Source organism: Leucoraja erinacea, chromosome 19, assembly GCF_028641065.1.
Source record: "Leucoraja erinacea ecotype New England chromosome 19, Leri_hhj_1, whole genome shotgun sequence".
Taxonomy (NCBI): domain Eukaryota; kingdom Metazoa; phylum Chordata; class Chondrichthyes; order Rajiformes; family Rajidae; genus Leucoraja; species Leucoraja erinaceus.
In genome coordinates this window covers 31,013,782-31,030,813 of record NC_073395.1, presented here as the reverse complement: position 1 = coordinate 31,030,813, position 17,032 = coordinate 31,013,782, and positions in this window count along the sequence as shown.

Sequence of the window (17,032 nt, the reverse complement as noted above, 5' to 3'; positions counted from 1 at the left end):
GGAATTTATTTTTAAATATTTTCCGTCTGGTTGGTTGCAATATTAGGTGCAAAGTAAGAACAGATGGCAAAAATTAGTCTCTGATAACCCAAAGGTGTTTTTAAGTGCCCATTCCTGTCCACACCCAGAAATATTGAACTGACTCTGGGAAATGTAGTTCCTTGCTTTGCCTGGAGGCTCTTTTCATTTACAGATCAATTCCACTTCATGTCTGAAATTGGACTCTCAACTTTCAATCATACCAGATTCCTTTTTTGCTTATTCTCTGTTTAATACCCGATAACTGTTTAAGACCACCTCTCAGTCTTCTTCATTCAAGGCACTCCTTGCAACGAAGCAGTCTTAATCCTGAAGTCCAAAGACCTGAGGCCAAATACAGTGACAACATTGTCAATTGTTCCATCTTGTGGATGAGATATTGAACTACATTTTGCCAAGTAATTTCAACAGTCATCTGTTTAACAACAACAAGCTGTTTGTACTCCTTTTCATGAAAAGACTCTGGTTCTGGATTCCTACTAACAAGTCAAGGTTGTGAAGAATCTTTACATGGAGGAATCATGAAACTGCACAAACGATTTGCAATAGGTTAAACCTGACGTGGTATCTTCACTGATTTCAATAGGGAGCATAACTGGACTAAGGTAAATGCCGATGTTTCTGCATATTTTAAAAATGTTTGAGTTTATTTTAACGAGTTAAAATACTTTGATAGACACAAAAAGCTGGAATAACTCAGCGGGTCAGACAGCGTCTCTGGAGAAAAGGAATAGGTGATGTTTCGGGTCGAGACCCTTCTTCAGACAAAATGCTATTATGTATTTGAGTGTTTTTCTTTAAATTTTCTCAACTTTTGGTAGGTTTAATAATTTTTGAAATGTTCTTCATTTAAGCTAGTCTATTGCGGTCCAAAGTATTCAATAGTTTGACCATTTTAATATGAAACTAAATCACTGAGCTTACTTGGCTGTCAAAGTTTCAAAGATTTGCCAGCTATTTTGTTTAGTTCAACCTTTATCGGCCTCCTAATCTTCATCTTGATACGTTATGCCATGGAATGGGTGATAAGGCAAGTTTTCACCAAGGGGATCAAACTTGCTGTTTGGAGAGCCACTTGAATCAGCTAGGAAATATTATGTGCTATATATTGGAATAAAATATACACCATTATAAATGTATTTCAAAGCACATTCAGTTATCCTAGAGATGTTACCTGCAGCTCTGTTGTGGTGTGTCCTATGTCAACTCTGCGCACACATTAAACCTAGCTTCACCTGCCTACTTAGTGAAAGGTATTCAATTCAATGAAGGCGGCACAGTGGTAGAGTTGCTGCCTTACATTGCCACGGACCCAGATTCGATCCTGACTACGGGTGCTGTCTGTACGGAGTTTGTACGTTCTCCCCGTGACCTGCATGGGCTATCTCCGGGACCTCCAGTTTCCTCCAGAGACATACGAGTTGGTAGGTTAATTGGCTTGGTATAATTGTAAATTGTCCCAAGTGTGTTTAGGATAGTGTTATGGGCTGGTCCCACTTAGGCACCTTTTTAGGCGACTGCAGGAGGCTATGCAGTCGCCACATGGTCACCACATGCTCGCGGGTGGTTGCCGGGGAGTCGCCTTCATGGTCGTGAGGAGTTCCCGCATTCTGGGAACTAGTCGCGGCCTCATTATGGTTGCCACAAATTTTTCAACATGTTGAAAAATTAGCGGCGACTGGAATGAAGCCGCCATGGAGAGTAGCGAGAATTCTCGTGCCGTAGGTGGGTCGCCAGGAGGTCCTAATGGGTTGGCAGGAGGTCAAAGGTTATTGTAGGTTCTCGTAGGTTGTAGCCAGTACTGACTGGTGAATTTCATTGGCTCTTTGGGAAAAAATAAAATAAGCAGTAGTTTTAGCTAAAGATAACTGACGGTAATGTTAAATGTCTGCCGAGCTTCACAGCCTTGTATCTCTGGCTTCTTAAAAGTTGTCTCCACTCCTTCTCCCCCTTCTCTCCCCCACACCACCCCTCCTCCCCCCCCCCCCCCCCCCCCCCCCCCCCCCCCCCCCCCCCCCCCCCCCCCCCCTCCCCCCCCCCCCCCCCCCCCCCCACCACCCCTCCTCCCCTCTTTTAAAGGACTTACCTACACTGTGCTTTAGCCATCTTAAATACAGCGCAAACCTTCCTGTTCATCACGGTGTGCGCCTGGATCACATTGGCTGTGCACCGTGTAAATTTCACTCAGACAGTGCTCCCCCACTTGCCCTGTCCCTCGCCTGCACAAGGAAGTGTGTGTGTGTGTGTGTGTGTGTGTGTGTGTGTGTGTGTGTGTGTGTGTGTGTGTGTGTGTGTGTGTGTGTGTGTGTGTGTGTGTGTGTGTGTGTGTGTGTGTGTGTGTGTGTGTGTGTGTGTGTGTGTTCGTTCCACTCTGACAGTCGCCGTTCTAGTTGCCAGTTTTTCAGGTGACAACCGACATCTTGACAGTCGTCGGTAGTGGCCTGAAAAATCGCCTAAGTGGGACAGGCCCATTAGTGTGCAGGGATCGCTGGTCGGCACGGACTCGGTGGGCCAAAGGCCAAGTTACCACTTTGTATCTCTAAACTAAACAGAGCAATTCTTCCTTAATGACCAATGATTATCTGTCAACCAAGACCTGTGATATGGGCATTTCATTCTGTTTTATGAATTTTGCTCTGTATGTATTTCCCATGGCATGTCCTATTTTGCAACAGTGTCTAAACAAAAGGCACTGTTGCAAAATATAACATTGTTGATATGTTTTAGGATGTGCAAGTTGCTGTGTTAGTGAAAGTTCTTATCCTTATTTCATACAAATATTTAACACAGGTTTCTCCAGTCTTACCCTCTCATATGATCCTCCGATAATAGGGATCAGACTGCTTGGGCTTGTTATTGGAATATTATTTTGTTCCTGTTGACCATGACTGAGAGACATACACAAGGTGGAGATTAACCAGAACTCTATATAATTGAGTTATGGTTTCCTTCAGCTATCAATCTAGTAATCATGCAATATAGCTCAGCTTTGCACTTGCTTTGTTGACCACTTTTCCATAGACATTGGATACATTTAAGTACATATTTGACTAATATTTCATATATCATTCAGATCCACCCTTTACCATGGCAGTGATAATCCTGAAGGACCAATGTCAACCATTTTTCATTGTATCTGAAGTATTTATCACTTTATCATCTGTCACAGCATGGCCTATATATATTTTATTTGACTCATTTTGCGATTCCCAAGTGCTTCTTCAGACTGAGCAGTCACCTGGCATCTGCCAGCAATCTCACCCAACACTTTTGCTTTCATCTGCTATATAAGATAAATTGAGAATAGTTTACAGTTAATGCATGAGGGAATGGTTAGCCTGCTTAGTACTTTTTTTTGCACTTCCTCCCTTGAAAAATACTTCACTTTGATATCTTGAATAGAAATTCTTCAGGCACAATGGTATTTCGTAAAATAAAATCAGAAATTAAGAGATACAATGTGTTCGAACTGGAGAGAGCATTTGAGGCACGATTTAAATCCAATTGATTAATCAATTACCAAGTATTGGCCTATATTAGTTTAGTTTTAGATTTGCTTATCTACCAAGAGGTGTTCTCGCACCCATTGTAAAACAATTTCAACCTTTTCTTAGCATATTATAATTTGCTAATTGTTTGTACTGATTTATAGAGCTATCATTACTCCAAAGTGTTTTTAATAAATACCAATGCAAAGTGAAAGTTATGAAAATCAACATAACAGCCACAGATGCAGAAAATCTGAGATAAAAGTAGAAAGTACCAGGAGCATTCAGCAGGTCAGACAACGTCCAGGGAAAGGGGACAAAGAGTTAACGTCTAAAGTGAAAGACTCTTCCTCAGAACTGGGAAAGAGAGAAACTGTTCAGCGAAGGTGGATGAGAGATGCTTAGAACAAAGAATATCTCTAATAGGATGAGGAAAGGGTTGCCATGGACGTAGGTTTGGGATCTTCGAGTCAAATAGATAATAATGCAGACAATGAAGACTAATCTGTTGCAAAAAGCAGGGCTAAGGGATGCGTCCAGATGATTGAACTGCACATATGAAGAAAGAGAAACAGAGCCAACATCACAGCAACGTTGAGTCCAGAAGTCAGTAAAGTGCCCAGGCAGAGGATGTGTGTTCCCCGCGCTTATATTGGGCCATATAATGGCAGGAGAGGAGTTCATAAATCAATAGTTCATAGTGGAAATGGGTTGGAGAATTAAACTGACAGTTAATAGGAAACTCAGGATCATCCCAGCAGTCTGGGTGGCATGTTATCTGTCTCTTTCAGAAATCCCGTCTTCCAATGCCACCATTGCTGATATTGGCTCAACTTCTCTTTCTCTATTAATATAAGCTGGGCACCTGATGCAGGCAACACATTACACATCTTTGTCTGGCATTCCATACAGGCACATGACTGTTTCTGTACCTTCTGGCAAAACTCTTGGCTAAGCACCGACACAACACATAGGACCTGGAACAGTACAGTACAGGAACAGGTTCTCAGCCCACCATGTCCATGCTGAACATAATACCAAGTTAAACTAATCTACACATGATCCATATCCCCCCATTCCCTGCACAGCCAAGTACCTACTTTAAGCCTCGTAAAGTCCATTATTGTATCTGCTTCTGCCACCACCGCTGGCAAGGATTTCCAGAAACACGCAGTTTTCAGTGTAAAAAAAAATTGCCCCGCATATTTCCTTGCATGCGGAAAAAGGTTTTGAGTGTCTAACGTATATTATGTTTCTTGTGTTTTATATACTTTTACAGCGTCACATACAGTACTCTGAGGGGCAGATCTGTGTTTTTACCTCCACAGAATTGCTGGTCAGCATTGGGCTACTTGTAAATGGGTGAGGGAAGATGCAATCATTTGCTATAATCAAGTTGAAAATGCTAAAGGCACAGGAATATTTGTTCTTTTGCCATTCAGGCTATATCTCTTATTTTCTGACCAAAATAAACACTCATTGGTGATGTAGAATCTATCCATGTAACATCACCTGGGAAAAGATAATTAATAAGGGACAAGCAACACCTTCAACTGAAACTGATAAATATTTCACTTGGGTGGAGATGGCACAACTAAATTTAAAGGACAAAAGATTTTGAAATACCAGTGTGAGGAGAGAATATTTCTGGCCTATATGATTTTGGTGATTAAGCTGCCACTGTGGATTAGAGGAGCAAAAAAAAAACTGTTGAGATGGCAGGAGCTATGATATTTTTGGTCTCATTATTGCTCTGTCGTGCACCCTTTTGATTTTCATCTGGTTTTCTTTATTAGTAAAATTACATTTTATGGACTTTTGAATTCTCCAACCATTAATCTTCCTGACATCTAATTTCTTTCCCCGTCCAACCCTCCCAAGACACTCGTAGATCATGAATCATTTTATGTCTGAATGGCAGAGCCGGCAATGCTGAACAAATCGCGGATGGCAGATTTTTATTCGTAGAGCAATGATATATAAATATTACAAGACATAATGTAAGAAAAGAGTGAGACTGACCTAAGAGTAGCTGGCGTTATAGTGCTCCACAATCAAAGCCAGTTAGCATACCAGGAATGTTAGTGTACCAGGAATGTTAGTGTACCAGTGAATCTAGTGTACCAGGCAGACACGTGTGGAAAGATAAGGTCAGCAATTTATATGAACTGAATGTTTGCACATTACATGCAGCCCTTTATCTCCTCAGCAAATATGTTTCAAGCTTCACACATTCAATCTATATTTATTAGACTGAAGGTGAACACAAAAAGCTGGAGTATCTCTGAAGAATGGTCTCAACCCGAAACGTCACCCATTCCTTCTCTCCAGAGATGCTGCTTGCCCCGCTGAGTTACTCCAGCTTTTTGTGTCTATCTTTATTAGACTATTACCGGTAAAGTCTATATTCTCAGTGTGGCAACAATTGACTTTTTTTTCTCCCAGTCCTTCTTAGCAGAGCGGAAGTTTGGTGGAGAAGAAGATTCTTCGAAGAACACCCCACAGGGTGTTCCATATATTTCCCAAATACTAGAAAGGACACAGTGCTGGATTGAGTCGGCAGGTCAGGCTGCCTCTCTGAAGAACATGGCAATGTATCAGGTTGGGACCATTCTTCTTTAAGGTAGAAGCGGGCAGTGTGGGACTGGGGAAGGATAAGGTTGGAAGCTGTGCCTGATTCCTTGGGGAGTCGATGGTTGGAAGGAAGGTTTACTGTGAAACAATTATTTTATACTTTAAAATATCTGGGTACCTCACACAAAGTTGCATACTTTAATTGACACGATTAGATGCCATTTAGACCTAAATTAACTAGCAATGTTTCTATTCAATGATTCTGTAAGATGATGCTTTGGTAGCCTATTGGTAACATGTATAAAATGTCAGGAGCCTTTGCAGAAATTAATGTTGAGCAGGATATGAGATGCTCTATGTTGGTGCCTTATTATGCAGGGAGCATAATGCAGGCACAGTTTATGCGGGGGTTACATGCTTGAAATGTTGCGCTTAATTCAAAAACACGTAAATTAAACGTATACGTGACTATGCTGTCAGTAGTAAATTTGACTGCGTTATTCTGAAAATATGATCGCTTCAATCAAGATTTGGTATTAAAGGGCATAGGCATTATTTCAAAATCGCTCTAAACAAACACGCATAAAAGGTGAATTGCCTGTACGTGCTTGAGGTGGCTGACTGATAAAGAAGGAATTTACATAGCAGTTACAAATGTAGTATAGACGACCTTATGGTGAATAGATGAACACAAACATCATTTGATCTTTTCCGCAAATGTTCATTTGCAGCAAAATTCAGGACAGTGGCTTCTGTTTGGCCATTTATTTGAAAACTGGCCGGTTTTACTCAGACTGCCCTTTCTGTTGATCATGTATCTCTTTTTAAATGAAAATACTTCTTACATAGTTCATACAGCACAGGAATAGGCTCATTGGCCCATCATGTCCATGCCAACCGTCAGTAACCAGGAGAGAATTATGGCAGTCAAAATAAAGACCGGGAATGCTGCATTCAAAATGTTTCTCGTATTCAGTCTTATTCAGGCTGTTGTTTTTTTTATTGTAAACAATATGGTTTAAATCTAACTGATGCCTGTCTCAGATTGACAAAGTCAATATAGACATTTTTAATGCACCTCCCTTCGACAAGTGCAAACCACAAAATTCTTCATTAATCGACCTAAATCTGCCTAAAGTGTGATGGGAACACACTCTACAGAGATAAAATTCAGACATGTCACAGGTTCATAAGTTATAGGAGTAGAATTAGGCCATTCGGCCCATCAAGTCTACTCCGTCATTCAATCATGGCTGATCTCTGCCTCCTCATCACATTTTCCTGCCTTCTCCCCATAAACCTTGACACCCGTTCTAATCAAGAATTTGTTTATCTCTCCCTTAAAAATATCCACTGACTTGGCCTCCACAGCACTCTGTGGCAATGAATTCCACAGATTAACTGCCCTCTGACCAAAGAAGTTCCTCCTCACCTCCTTTCTATAAGAGCACCCTTTAATTCTGAGGCTATGACCTCTGGTCCTAGACTCTCCCACGAGTGGAAACACCCTTTCTACATCCACACTATATATGCCTTGCATTATTCGGTAAGTTTCAATGAGGTCCCCCCTCAACCTTCTAAACTCCAGTGAGTGCAGGCCCAGTGCTGTCAAACGCTCATCATATGCTAACCCACTCATTCCTGGAATCAATTTTGTATGCCCTTACCATAAAGTTGAGGAAAGTTTTGAAAATAACATGCTTGTCAAGCTGTTATGGGTGTGTTTAGTCATGTTATTTGTATACTCTTTTCTAGCCCTGTCAATTTTCAAAATCTAAAGAAGAAAAACGTATGTAGAATATCGGTTTCATTTTGCATCATCTAAGTTTTCATTAGTACACAATTATACTCAGGGTTGGAGCAGCATATGACACGCACAACTGTGACTAATTTAGTGTGAAATATTTAAAGTACTACCTACATTTTACTTTCCCCACATGCTGGCTGATTAAAAAGGTTTTGATCCCTGGAACAGAACCATATGTAATTTCGGTCCATGGACTATAATTATTTATTTAATACTGTGACCCCCGCACCAAGGGTCATTTCATGTGATTTACAGTGCCTGGTGTAGCAACAGGATTTGAGGCAAAAATTTCCAAAAGGAGTAGGTTGAAAATAAATCATCTGAAAGGATAATAGCTCACTCTGTAAGCTGTCTCGTGAATGAAGTACATTTGTTGACATTTTAAATTACCAGTTATTTCCACTATTTTAATGATGAAAAGGGAAAATAATAGGATACATCCCTGTTATAAAATGTATAGTAAGTGAGGCATAATGTGACCTGTGGAAACCACATACATCTACTGTACTCATCGTTTGTCCAGAGACTGGCTGATCACACATTCTAGGGGTAATTAATATCTGTATTATGAAGCGCAACCCAGGCAACTGACATGGGAGGTTAGTCATTCTCCCACAGGCTGAACCGACTAGGTCGACGGAACTCGCAAGCTGAAGTCCTGACCTGCTTTCTTGCCAGAAAATCAACCTTTATAAAGTAGGATAATGAATGCCCCAGGAGTTTCCAGAAACACAGGGTTAAAAGAAAGACATTAGTATTTTAAATTGTTTCATTTTCACTGTCTTAGGAGACTGTCACCTAATGGTGATAAAAAATATTGGAGATGGAGATGGAGATGGATACCTCGGAGCACAGGAGGATGAGGGGTGATCTTATAGAGGTGTATAAAATCATGAGAGGAATAGATTGGGTAGATGCACAGAATCTCTTGCCCATAGTGGGGGAATCGAGGACCAGAGGACGTAGGTTCAAGATGAAGGGGAAAACATTTAATAGGAACCTGAGGGGTAACATTTTCACACAAAGGGTAGCGGGTGTATGGAACAAGCTGCCAGAGGAGGTAGTTAAGGCAGGGACTATCCCATCGTCTTAGAAACAGTTAAACAGGTACATGGATAGGGCAGGTTTGGAGGGATATGGACCAAGCGCAGACAGGTGGGACTAGTGTAGCTTGGACATGTTGGGCGGTGTGGGCAAGTTGGGCTGAAGGGCCTGTTTCCACACTGTATCACTCTATGACTCTATGACTCCATGGGTAGAATGGTTTGATTTGCCGAGAGCATAGAAGAATTTGGGGCAGGGAGTATTGGAATCTGTTCTCTTTCCAAGTAATGTTAGTTCATTCTTTCAACTGTCTGATGGTAGGAATGTGAGTCAGTTTCATCGGAGCCACAGGGTCAAATGACACAACTTGCTTGAGCTCACAGCCCAACCACTGGTAACAACTTTATTCTGAGATTAATTACCAGCGTGGAAGCAGTTTTGTGGGCCTGATTTACTGTGGCTATTGAGAAAGCAGATCTCATTTCTGGCATCGTTGATGTTGCTCCTGTTATCTGATCTTCCTGTTGTCACCGTAACAACCTTCAAGTCTCTTGTCTCATCCCCAGACCCTGCCTCCTAACCCAGATACATTCTGGAGTGCCATTGCAGATTCCAAAATTTCCAAAAAGCAGATTCTAATTCACAATCCATCCAGTTTTTGCTGGGCATGCTGCAATATGATAATCTCAAGGCAGGATGACTCTGACCAGTTAATGAGTAGAGGTCAGCACATGAGGTGGCAACGAACAACACTCATCATGTGCTGACCTCTACTCGTTAACTTCTGGCAATCCCTTGGGGAAAAACACTTTGAAATAGACTGAACAATTTTTTTCACCATGTCCTTTCCCACAGAGGTGAGTACCTAACTGCTTGCAAATGCTTCATATTGTATAAAATATACATGGACACCCTGTTTTAACTGTATGCAGTGCAAGCTACATTATAAATTATTTAACGCACCAACCAGTTCTCTGACACTTCTGCACAATACCACTTCTTTTTCAAAATTCAGTCACTTCTTCCACAGATTCTATTCTATTAATTTCAGGAGTGCAATCGTCATCAAGGAACATTTCCATATTCCAGGTGTATGGCTTGCTGGAATTAGGTGATTGAAATGTACGCCTGTATATCTCAAACTTTCACAATATATCGCTTTTCAATACGAGGTAATGATAGTACATTTAGTTTAGTTTATTGTCACGTGCACCGAGGTACAGTGGAAGGCTTTTGTTGCATGTGGAAACACTAATCACTAATCACTAATTCTTCAAGATCTTTATCTAAACCAATCTAATAAACAAAATAGCAGCGCATTGCTTCCTGCTCGCAACACCAGAATGTCTGAAGAAGGGTCTCGACCCAAAACGTCATCCATTCCTTTTCTCCAGTGATTTTGCCTGTCCCACTGAGTTACTCCAGCATTTTGTGTCTAACTTCACCAAAACGTTTAATGTGAAAGTCTTCCAAAATCTACCGTCTTGCGATATTTAACATGGCAATTCTTGTGTCCCTATTCAACACAACCATATTCCATTAACTACTTGCTTAATGGCACAGTGGTGCAGCGATAGATTTGCTGCCTTACAGCACTTGCAGCGCCAGAGATCCGGGTTTGATCCCGACTACGGGTGGTGCCTGTACAGAGTTTGTACGCCCTGTCCCCATGACCACGTGAGTTTTCTCTGAGATCTTCGGTTTCCTCCCACACTCCAAAGGCGTACAGGATTGGAGGTTAATTGGCTTAATATAAGTGTAACTTGTCTCTAGGATAGTGTTAAAGTGCAGGGATCGCTGGTCAATGAGGACTCGGTGGGCTGAATGGCCTGTTTCAGTGCTGTATCTCTAAATTCCTATTGTCATGTATTCAATATTCTGACTCAGACTGTCATTTTAGTTTTTCTTCCCATCTGCCGATGTGAAAATAATCTCCTTTTATGTCTCCTCAGCTATGCCCATTGCTCATTGCTATAGCTGGAAAATCATCCACTAATTTCAATTGTGAGAATGTGAGAATCCTGCTATCACACCCTGTGTCCAAATTCTGATCTGATAACTTGGCGATGCAAGCACAATCACACTTTGCTTCAACACGTTATATTTAATCGTGTAATCATAGCGTGAAAAATAATGACTCTTTGCAGTCATTGTGAGCTTTATTGACAGGCCCAAGAGTTGGCAATGAAGACCTTTGGTCTATGACCAGAGGAAAACGTGCATTCATAGGAACTGCTTAAACTTTTCACTTCTTCTTCATTGTCCAGGTTCATAGTTCAAAGGCAACTAGTACTTCCTAACCATGATCTCAGTTCAGTTATCAGTTTAGTTTATTGTCATGTGTACCATGCAGTGAAAAGCTTTTGTTACGTGCTAACCCGTCAGCAGAAAGACAATACATGATTACAATCGATCCATGTAAAATGTATAACGTTTAGTGCAAGGTAATGTCTGGAGGGTAGTCCAAGGGTCATCAACAAGATAGATAGATACCATGCATATTACAAGCAATGTTTACACACTTTATATTGTTTAAATACAGGTGGTAATGCAGTATGTAGTTCCTTCATGTTTCATTATTACATGCCTTTGTACAATAAATGTATTTCATTTTTCTAAAGATTTGTATGTGATATTTCATCTTCTTTAATCTCCTGTGCATTTTCTAATCCTTATTTTAATCCCAGTGAATTATAAAAGTCCTAGTCAGGTATTTAACTTTTTTTGTATTTTTAGTTTGCTGTCTGGAAGAATTCTTCGCTATGATCAGATGGTCTGACAGACAGATGGCAATACTGGTGCCAGGTGCTACAGACCTGAAAGTAACTGCTGTCAGATAAGTGGACATTCAAGTCTCATCGACCACTAAATCTCACTTAGCAGCCTTCTTCAAGTTCTGCAGTGATTACTGTCACTATTGCTGCTACTGATGGCAAAATCTCATCTACAATTCATTGCCCTGGCTGTGTGGACTGCTATGTTTTGTAATGTCCTTAAGCAGTTGGGGATTGGTTGGAGACTAGAGGTGTTATGGCCTTTGTGAAAGAGATAATCAAACATGATGCATCAGCCAGTTGGCCGCTGGATATCTGTATATCTGTGCCTGGTGCACAGTTCAACAGTATAAAAGGTAAAGGTGAATGGCAGAAAATGTTGGACTGCTGCATGTTAAAAACATTCACCTTTATGGCAAGTTGTAAAGCCCAGTAAGAAACATGAAAGAATTTTCTCGCAGGATACATAAAAACATCTGTGCCATAGAATTGTGTGAATATTTACTATTTCTTCCCACAGGAAAATGTGAAAACATGGGCTGTGTTTGACAGTGTTGGAACGGGTCATGTCAAAGGAATGGCATTTTCAGGCTGCTCAAGTGTCTGCAGTCAGTGGCACCTGACGGCCTTCTTTCCAAAACAATCAATCACAATCACAGTAATACTTTATCAGCCAAGCATGTTTTGCAACATACGAAGAATTTCATTTGCCAAGTTAGTCATACAAATAAAAAGCAACGGAACACACAAAACACATTTTAACATAAACATCCATCACAGTGACCCCTCCACATTCCTCTCTGCGATGAAATGCGAAAAAATGTTCAAGTCCCTTCCCTTTGCTCTCCCGCGGTCAGCGGCCTCGAGCCCTCTGTTGACGGGATAATCTTGACTCCCGTGGTCGGCGGCGGGCCCTCCGGGTCGAGGCGATTTGCTTCTGCATCGGGGGGTATGTCAGCTCCCCCGCGCCGGACGATCAAACCTCGCGACATTGCAGCTCCCGACATCCACGGCCTCTCCCGAGACTGCGAGCTCCCGATGTAAAGACCGTAGGCCGCAGTTGGAGCGATCCCTGGCAAGGGATCGACTCGGATGTAAGTCCACGCCCCGCGGTGGGGCCCCTAGGTCAGTCCGAGGAGGCCCCCAGCTCCATCGATGGTAGGCTGCAGAGCGACCGGAGTATGCAATCCAAAAATTAAACTCATCTCTGGTAAGGCAAAAAACTGAAAATAAAAATTTCCCCCGACTCCGACCCCGACCCACATAAAACAAATCAGTGTTTTCAATCTATCAGTGGTCCCTGGTGTTTGGTGTTTGGTGTGTGGCAGGGAAAGCATTAAACATGTTGAATCTGAGATAGAAGTAGAGTTAATATATGAGGAATTAATCAATGGACGATGAAGATGACTAGAATTTTGATACTCTTGAACACAGAAGGCCTACACACCACTGTAGCACCAGGTACCTGTGTTGACCCATTCTGATGCTCAGTGAAGAGGATTCAATTTTAGCTCTGTAATCCAACAAGTGAAAAATCCACTAGGTTTCTCTTCAGGCATGTAAATTGAACTCCAGATTTGTCATAAAAATTGAAGTTAGCTGTGTTATGTGATCCAAATAAAGAAGTAGATAAAGCCTTCCGAACTAATGAAAACTTGTCAGAGAAACCATCAGAGAAGGCTTAATAATTAATAATGCACAGTGTGTGTGTATATATATAAGATTTTACTTTTAGTAATATATATATATATATATGTTACTAAAAGTAAGATCTTGACCCTGTTTTTCTGTTTCATGATATTTGAAAAATCGCAGCCACTTACGGCTGTGATTTTTGGCCATCTTACTCAGAGTCCCCCTCTGCCATGCAGGACAAGTGGATTTTTCCCATCGATGAAAAATAAAATAGTTATTAATGTTTAAAAAATGTTGCCATTCTCTCTGCTGCCTCTGCTGGTGGGAGGGGCGAGGCACTCTAAAACCCGGATGTGTTGTGCCTCACTCAGTCTCTGCAAGATGGAGGAAGTGAGAGGGTCACGTCTCTCTGAGCTGTGAATAACACTGAACACATGTCTACTCAACTGTGAGTGCCCTTAATGTGATTTGAAAATGAAAATGTGGTAACTGCTTTGAAATACTGCACTGCTAATGATTGTTGGTGGGGGTAACTGCTTTGAAATGCTGCACTGCAAATGGTTGTTCATGGTGGTAACTGCTTTGAAATGGGAGGGAGAGGACATGACTCTGTCTGAGCTTTGAATCAACTGAACACACTGAATCTCTACCAAACTTTGAGTGTGGTGTTTATGTGGTGTTTTGTGTGGTTATATGGTGGTTTTATGGTGGTTTCACCCTGCTTGAAATGGCATGAAACTGCATTTGAATGTGGTGGCCTTGCACCTTGCATGAAATGGTATGAAACTGCATTTGAATTTGGTGGCCTTGCACCCTGCATGAAATGGTATGAAACTGCACTTGAATTTGGTGGCCTTGCACCCTGCTTGACATGGTATGAAACTGCATTTGAATTTGGTGGCCTTGCACCCTGCTTGAAATGGAATTTCAAGGAATAGCCGTGAGTCAACTGCTCGCCCACCAGCCATGAGTGAGCTGCCAGCGCATCAGGCTTGAGTGACTTGAGCTGTCACCCCAATAATCCATTTGGCTCACAATGTCCATACTAGCCCTCATACTAGACTATATATATATTCTGGGTTTTTTTAAGGTGAGACAATGTAGCAGTTCTTCCCCAATTTCTCCTTGCCTGTAATAATTTCCCACTTACTCACTTGTTTGGATGTTGTTCTATATATTTTCTCTAGATTTCTTTTGGTGCCCCTGGTCATTTATGAAAATTACTTAGATTCTGGGATTTTGAGCAAAGTTTGCGTCAATGTAGAGCAAGTGATCTACCCCAGTGCTGTACACATGCACATAAGCTAGAGTTTGTGCACGTGTGTAAACAAAATCCTAGCGCGGTGCGTTCACAAATGATCATGAATTTAAGCGTACACAACAATTCCGGTGGGCGGCGCGACTCTGGTCAGCAGCGGCCTCTGCAGTCTGTCCGCGTTTTATTATTTTCTGTCTGTGTTTTTATGTCGTTTTTGTTATTTTTTGTTGGGGGGTGTTTTTGGGGGGGGGGGGGGTGGGGTAGGGGGGGGGAACTGTTTAAATCTCTCCCTGCACGGGAGACCCACCTTTTCTCGTCGGGGTTTCCGTTGTCCTTGAAACGAGGAGCGGCCTCCAACAGGAAGAGACCGGGGACTCTGGTGCTACGACTCACCGTCACCGTCGCGGGGCTGGCCGAGTCCGGAGCGGGTGGATAGGAGCGTGCTGCTATATGCTTGCTGCTGCTGCGGCCCGACCGGAGAGTTTCCAACGGCAGGTCTGTGGACGGCGGCACCGGGAGCCCGCGGGTCCCTGGAGGGAGACCGCTTTTCAGGGCTCTCGCAACGGCGGATTTTGAGTTGCGGGGTTGAAGAGTTTGCGCCTGACATCACTGCCTCGCGCGGCTTGGAATGGCCACGGGGCTCTGCGAGCGCACGCCGGGGGCTCTAACACCAAGACCCGGTGTGCGACCTTGCATCACCCGGCGCGGCTTTAATGGCCGCGGGACAATCGCCATCGCCAGCTTGACTTTGACTCTGACACGTGTGGAAATAAGTTTATCCATCACAGCGCGTGATGGATGTTTATGTAAAATGTGTTGTGTCTTGGATCTATGTGTTTGAATGTATTGCAGAAACGGCATTTCGTTTGGACCTCAAGGGGTCCAAATGACATTAAATGTATCATCTCTTGTAATTCATCAGCCTGTGGGCAAATGCATAACCTCAAGGGTCTGTATGTTTAATCAAGAAAAAACATGTACACATGAAACAAACTCCACAATGGTGAGCATGGACTCAACCTTGGGCCTGTATGTTTGCGAATGAACTCAGGCTGGTGTGTATATATTAGACATCGGGCCGGGGACTTGCACATGCAATTCCTGGCTTGAGTGTATGCAATGGACCTCAGCCCAATTTGGTACAAATTCATCCGCAGACCTCTAAATGCTCCCATCTTTCAGAACCAATGCTCCTTTTGGGTCATGCATACATAAGTTCGATAGCAGGCCAATGTCAAGTCTGCACATCGGCATCCAACTTCAATTGGTGAAGAAGGGTCTCGACCCAAAACGTCACCCATTCCTCCTCACCAGAGATGCTGCCCATCCCGCTGCATTACTCCAGCATTTTGCATCTATCTCCAACTTCAACACTATCCCTGCACCAATCTGAGACCAAAGATCCTATAGCAGAGCAAGATAGACCACTCCTTCTAAATGCAACAGGCTGACGTGTAGTACGCAACGGAGCGGAACGTGGACCTTTTTTTCATCCATTTCAGTAACCCGACCCGACTCGCAGTGTAATCAACGTTGCAGGGGAACAGTTTGTGTTAATAAATTATAATTCTGAAAATGAGGAGAAGATTTTAGCCAAACAACTTTTATTTTTACGAGGATGTTTCCATAACCGGCTTCCATCTCCGCACTAGTATCTTTGCTCTGCTATGGGATATTTGGTGCGGAGACGGAAGCCCGTTATGGAAATGGGGCCAGAAATTACCCATGAATCTGCCCATGACCGTACTACGTCTTTTTTCGTTGAATGATCTATCTTGCTTGCTATAGGATCTTTGCCTGAGACTGCAGCTTGCAGCCTGAGATGATCAGCTAATCATTAAGATTTACAGGCATGCCCAGACCTCTTTGTATCCGGTTGCCTGATTTTAATATCCTGGCATCCAATTTACATTAAGTTTCCAGCACTTTTGGTCGGCAAGTGACAGGCTAATAAGCCCCAGCTGCAAAACATGGCATGGACTACCTCTGACATTCCAAGTAAACCAACCACTCAGTTCACCATTTTCTTGCCGGGAGTGAAGATTTGATCCTATGGTTACTGATACAAGTAGTGTATTCAGTGTTAATTGGGTTAGATTGGTTGGCAATTCTCCATGGCTGGTTTTCTGCTCTTAATAGTTGTGATTGAAGAAAATTGGCTTTCTCCCATTGTATATTTCACAAATTCAAATTTCATTTCAAGTTCACTTGTGTGTACTTTATCCTCATTTTCCATGCTAACCCATGATTGCAATAAACTAATTTAGATGTGCAATTTTCATTCGCTGCTTTGACTTCCACCCATGTACTGAGGGCTGACACTACCTTCTTTCCCACGAAAGGAAGCATTTAGTGAAGTAATGTACGTATTTGAATAAAAATATGTAGTTTCAAGTTCAGAAATAAATTATTT